Source organism: Lampetra planeri, chromosome 38 (genome assembly GCF_965212315.1).
Source record: "Lampetra planeri chromosome 38, kcLamPlan1.2.h2, whole genome shotgun sequence".
Classification (NCBI taxonomy): domain Eukaryota; kingdom Metazoa; phylum Chordata; class Hyperoartia; order Petromyzontiformes; family Petromyzontidae; genus Lampetra; species Lampetra planeri.
In genome coordinates this window covers 3,648,904-3,655,770 of record NC_136144.1, presented here as the reverse complement: position 1 = coordinate 3,655,770, position 6,867 = coordinate 3,648,904, and positions in this window count along the sequence as shown.

The following is a 6,867-nucleotide window of genomic DNA, read 5'->3' as shown; positions in this document are numbered from 1 at the left end:
AGAATGAATGAGAAAAAACACAGTAAACTTAGAAACACAAAACACAACACAGGGAATCTAAAATTGTATTTAAAGCTTTCGTGACTGCAGGGATTCATATTCTTGGTTCTTTCGGTAAAGTCACGTAGAAGGGAAATAATAAAATAAAAAATATATAAAACTAAATTCTCACGACGTTTCGACTGCAACACAAGCAATCATCATCAGGTGTGAAAATCCACAGCAAGAAAATTTGAAAAAAGTGGCGTTTTTTATTTTCTTGCTGTGGATTTCACACCTGATGACGATTGCTTGTGTTGCAGTCGAAACGTCGTGAGAATTTTTATTGTTTTATATTTTATTATTTCCCTTCTACGTGACTTTACCGAAAGAACCAATAGCACAGATAATCTAGTTGGAGTATATTCACGCCAACGTGAATCCTCTACATTTCTCCGAAGTCGTCTCCACTTTTAAAAGAGCGCCTGTACCTTTGTGAATACGAGTAACAGGGGGAGGGGAGACAAAGGCAGCAGGGAGCGGACACAGAAGCACGCAAAAGCCCCCTCTTTGCTCTCCACCGCGCTCATCCTGAACAGGCGCTGCACCGAGGTGTCCGGATGCGACGTTTAATCGATCAACCTCGCACCTTTGCTGTCGTGGGGGATGATTGCGCTGCTCGTTCCGCAGGTGTCGCTGTCCGGGTCGTGTCGATGCACGTTGCATCCACCCCCCTCCCCCCCCCCGGACTCATGAACCCCGCTGTGCGAGCGCCAGAGGTGTGGACTCGAGTCATGTGACTTGGACTCGAGTCAGACTCGAGTCATTAATTTGATGACTTGCGACTCGACTTGGACTTGCATAACAATGACTTTGTCCCACCTCTGGCGAGCGCCCCCCCCCCACCCCGAGGCCCCGGAGCGCGCTGTGGTAACGGTGATGCAGATGTTAGCCAATCGACAAACCCCCAAAAAAGGTTGCGTGTCACATCTGTGATGGGAGATTGCGTCGGGCTGCCCGATGTTCTCGTGTTACAGCGCCCCCCCCTCCACTTCACGGCGCGGGGTGGAGACGCCCCCTCGGGCGGGGGGGGGCTCACCCCCACCCCCCCCCCCATTCCACGCATTCCTCCTCCAGGCTGCTGTCACAACAGCACCTGCCATGTCCACGTGCTGTTGCTGTTGCCTGGGAACACGTCCTCGCGAGAGGTGTGTGTTTCTCTTGCTGCCTTTATTACATTCACAGCCCCCCCCCCCCCCCTTTATGGAACCGGTCTGAGCGCCTGTCGAGATTTGTTATTCCCGCAGCGGGCAAACGGCAGCAGCTAATCATGCTGAGCTGCGTCTCGCGTCTTTACATATCCACTGCAGCAGAATTCGTGCAAATCGCATCGCAAAAGGCGCGAGGAGAATTCGAACGAGAGTCGTTTTTCCACAACGGAAGTGCGCAGAAAGAGGCAAGCGTGAAGGGAATTATCCAGAACCGGTGCCAACACATTTCCCAAGCTCTGCGATCCTATCATGGTAGGTATGGCCAACTCCCATGAACGAGGGGTGTTTCTACACGTGCAGTGTTAACGGAGCGAGAGACGGATTCTTGAGGAGGCACCTTTATTTAACGCTTTGAGGTTCACAGTTTCGCCCTCGCTTCTTCCAAGTCGTATAGCCGAGCCTCGCCACAACCCTGACCTTTAAATTTCGATTTAAAGCTTCCGTGACTGCAGGGATACATCTTCTTGGTTCTTTCGGTAAAGTCACGTAGAATGGAAATAATAAAATAATAAAAATAAAACAATAAAATAATTCTCACGACGTTTCGGCCACAACGCAAGCAGCCGTCCTCAGGTGAAGACCAGGTCTGTCGGGGAGACAGCGTCTGAATGACAGTCCTGGTCTTCACCTGAGGACGGCTGCTTGCGTTGTGGCCGAAACGTGAGAATTATTTTATTATGTTTTATTATTTTATTATTTCCCTTCTACGTGACTTTACCGAAAGAACCAAGAAGATGAACCCTGACCCTGTTACACCGACGGCGTCCACCGAGACAGCCAACAACTCTCCGTAAGCGCAATATCTAGTGAAGACGACAGCGACGACGAGACGAGACCACTTCTCAGAACCGACAGCCACGAGCTCCCACTCTCCGCTGCTTTTATTCTTCTCGAACCCACTAGCGGGTTCCAGGGGCTTCCCGACAGGGTCTCTGTGCCACTTGCCACAGTTCCTCCGCCCTGCCGGCACATCGGCATAAGTGCTCACCGGAGTGCGCACTGCTCGTCCGCAGCAGCTGCCGTTGCTGGGCGGCAGCCGGCGCTGTGTCACTACACACGGAATGAAACGGGAGCATCCGGAGAAAACTCACGCACGCGTGAGATCATGGGTTCAAATCCAGGCAGTCATCGATACGCCGGGTTCGTCATCGTCGTCGTCATTGTTTGTTGATCTCGTGCCTGGCACGGACACAAAACAAGTCCCGCAGCGCCGACGGTATCAAGAAGCACGACCTGTACAGTATGAATATGAATCGACAAAAACAGTTGCAGTGGTCGGTGGTGGGTTGATCCAGTGGCCAGGCGGATTATGGGGGCTCAATGGCCACGTCAGTCAGAACACCGAGCCTGCACTACTGGAATTTTGGATTTGAATGTTGGTTTCAGCCCCCCTTGAGTGCAGTGAATGGATGTGCCTCGGCTCACTCACCAATGAATAAACAACAAAAAAACTCAAATATTTATTAGCTTTGGTTTGTAAATTCACGCGGATTGACCTTGGGTTTATTGCCACGCAGCGAGCACATTATATCTCGTATAGCACGTGTGCCACTTAGCGTGAGCTAGAGCGGTGATTCACTGAAGGGGCGAGTGATACCTGATCCAGCCTGCACACACGCCACCTTTAATAATCCGCACTAACCACCATGGTGAAGTATGGTCAACCACTCCTAATGAGCCACAGCGTGGTAAGGCCTTCCGTCAGTGGCCTTATAAACAGCTTAAAGTTCCATTTGTCTTTCAACATACAATGGGTTTTTTTCCCAGTTCATTCGCTGCACGTGGCCTTTCCATGCCAGTATTATCTGGTCGCATGTGTTTACACAAGCATAGTCTGGACTGGTTTCAGCCTTCAGGATCCCATCAGCAGCCAGGCTCGTTAAAACCGGTCCTCGGTGTGCTTGTTAAAAACAACGTTCTGCTTAAGAATATTGGTCAGGAAATTGCAGAGGCTGATTGAACGAACGTGCGTTTTATGCACATTTGTCAATTATAATTTTAATAAAAATCGTCAACAAAAGCAAAGCGGCAGCGTTGGGCCATGGGTTGGGTTTGATCACGCTGAGCGTTGCAAGGTTGTGACAACGCACACTGGCTGTTGGCCACTGAGCCACATCCTCCAAAGGGGATAGTGGTCTCGACAGGGCTCAAGTCTCGCGATATTGACTGCGAGATGACTCAAGAATCGATTCGGTTTTTATGCTTTCTGTGTCGTTACATAATATCGTCTCTCGTTGTATAAAGCCGTTCAGGGTTGGTTGTAGGCTTTATGGATGATGGTGTCGCTGCACTACATCCCACACACTAACAGGGTTGAGCCGTGCAACGGAGTGTATCGGAGGGGCATGCCAGTCAGTGCCGCTTGCTGTATTTAACATAATTATTCTTAGAATAACGCGCACCAGCAGAGACATTTGCATCCTTCCGATCGTCGCCAGCTACGTTCCGAGCATGGCTTGGTACACGCTTTTTATTCACTCTGTTGTATCCTCAAATCTTGCAACTAAAATTTTACCCACTTCCCAATGTGATATCGACTGCAAACTTGGTATACTTATGTCATACTGATGACAATATTATATTCTATCATTAAAAATAAAAATAAATGTTTTAAACATGTTTTATATGTTATATTTCGGCTTGGGTCTAATTGTCCACGCTCAACTGATGTTGGCTGTAAATCACGACTGTATCTTACGTTATGGCAAGCTTCGGGGCCACTTTCTGGAGTCGTGGAGTTCTTGGATTACTAGTACGGTACATTTCATTAAAGCGTGTTTTTTTAAAAACTTTTTTAAATATTACTTATTTTCTTGCCAGCTCGGAGAGTGGGCGGCATTCAGGGGCGTTGACTGTTGAATGACAGAACGGGGACCTGGTTTGGGGGCAGGGAGCGTCATGGCTAGGAAGGGGTCAAGACTAAGAGTGGAGTGGCAGCCACACGTCCAACGGGATATCCACCCGCAGTTTGATGGATATGTTTGAGACAAGGCCGTAGCCATGGAGTCAACATGGGGGGGACCAAATCTTCCAGGGTGTCTGGGGGTCCCAACCCAGAAAAATATCTACATTTGAAAACGAATTTCCTGCCTAAAATATAAAAAAAATTAACTAACACATGGGATGGACTTTTTATTTATTTTTTACAATAATGTCTAATAGTGTATTGTATTTACATTGCTGTGTTTTTTTTTACCATTTCTTGTTTCATTGTACGTAATGGCAGAGATTAGGGATTAATAAAGTACAACCATAACCACAATCATATAAACAGAAATCTACGCATTGATTTATATGAAGACAAGTCCAGATATTGTGGCCAAGGTTGAGCAAATTGTAGTTTTTATTTACATAGCATAGCAATTATTTTTTATAGCAATATATTGGGGGGGGACATTTTGAGCATATTTGAATATTGGGGGGGGGATGTGTCATCCCCAATATATATTATAATTACGGCCTTGGTTTGAGACACTCATTCACGCCGACAAGAGATGGAGAAGCGAGGGTTGTTGGCGGTGTTGCTGATTGGGAGGGTCTGACCCCCCCCACAATCAACGAGAAATCATTGCCCTCCGCCCGCAGTGTGGGGACACTGCCGCCCCGTGGCCGCGGTGATCTTCTGCACCTGCGTTGAGTGAGAGGTTTGCCGCGGGTGTTAACAGGCCATGCTCTTTGTTTTTTCGGTAAAGTCACGTAGGTAAAAAAAATGTACATGAAATTAAAATGAAAAAAATGAAATTAAATCACGACGTTTCGGAAGCAATACAAGCAACCGTCATCAGGTGTTGACTGCTCCAGCAAAATGTAATTTATTTGACTTTACCGAAAAAAACAAAGAGTATGGATCCTTGAGTCATAGAAAAGCCTTCCCAATGCAGGTGCACAGGTGTGGCTGATGCTAGGACCTCTGCACGCCAGACTGTGACCAAATCACCACAAAATGCGCTCGGTATTTTTGAGATATCGAATATGTGGCCAAGAATCGATGAGGCTGGTTTCGTGCTTGGGTGTGAGGAGGATGTGGAGCTGCTTGTAGCAAGGCCGTAATTATATTTTGGGGGGGGGGGCACATCCCCCCCTCCTCAATATTCAAATATGCTCAAAATGCTCCCCCCCAATATATTGCTATAAAATAGATTTGTTTAAATGATTGTGCTTATGGTTGTACTTTATTAATCCCTAATCTCTGCCATTGCATACAATGAAACAAGAAAAGGTAAAAAAGGAAAAACAGAGAAATGTAATACAATACACTAGTAGACATTAATATTGTAGGCAGGAAATTCGTTTTCAAATTTAGATTTTTTTTTCCTGGGGGGGGGGGGGGCCTCCAGACCCCCTGAAAGATTTGGTCCCCCCCAATGTTGACTCCATGGCTACGGCCTTGGCTTGTAGGTTATCGCGTTAGGGTCGTCGTGGGCAGTGCAGGGCGGGGTGGTCTGGTGACAGCGATTTTTTTTGACTGGACATCAGTAATGAATAAGAGCTTCATGGCTCATCGGATTCCTCCAGTATAAACACACATTCTGATTGTATTGACTTGGCCACTAAGACTCGCGTTATCAACCATCACTGGGATCAAAAAAAAAAAGTTATTCCGTACAGCAACTTCCTTTTATTGGCGAAATAAACGGCACCGTCGATGTCTGTGACCTCTAGTTCTCTGGAAATGTTTGAGAAGTCGCCGGGTTTCCTCTTAGAAAAATACAATTCGATTCTTTGGGCCTTCTTATCTACGTGGCCCAAAGAATGTGAATTCCTGCAGTCACGAAAGCTTTTAATTAAAAAAATACAATTAGCTCCTCCACCGGCAGAATTATGAACACGCGTGCCGATTCCACGTCGCCTCGTTCACACTCGCGGCATGCACAAGGTCGTGCCAATTGACGTTAAAGGAAGCAGACTTTAAATCCGTGTCATGCGTTGCTCAAACATGTGACTTGAATAAGGGGCAGTCCATAAATGACGTCACGCACCTAGGGGGGGGGGTTACACATTTGTGACGATGTGTGACGAGGGGGGGGGGGTGAGCAATGTGACGTCACATCAAAATGCGCAACTTTAAATAAATATGGACAACACGTTCTTCTTAATTAAATAGACTTTTAATAAATGTTTTCTCCTACAACATCAGAGTGCAGCGGCACATTAAATACGCACTACAATGACAATAGTTTAAAGCGATTTGAAGCATTTTGGGGGGGGGGCAGAGCTTTATGACGTCATATTTGAGGGAGGTCTGACTTTTTGTGACGCCGTGTGACGAGGGGGGGGGTCAAAAATCGTCCAAAATCGCGTGTCGTCATTTATGGACGCCCCCTAAACACCACGATTCGTTCACGTTGCTAATGGGCTCTGAATGGCTTGGCACCGTGTTCAGCGATGCTGCTCAACACGCACAAGCAGCAGTAGCAGCAGTAAGCCAGCCAGTGATGGCTACGCTCTCCTGACGAGACCTCATCACCACGACAGAGCCAGTGGACCGCTGCCGCGTTGTCCTGCTGCCTGGACGTGATAAGGCCACAATCTCGGCTGTGCTGAGCTGAACTTGACACGGACATTATAACCCTCACGCGGCTATCACGGGCTTGAAGCGGCCCTCCCTCGAGAATCT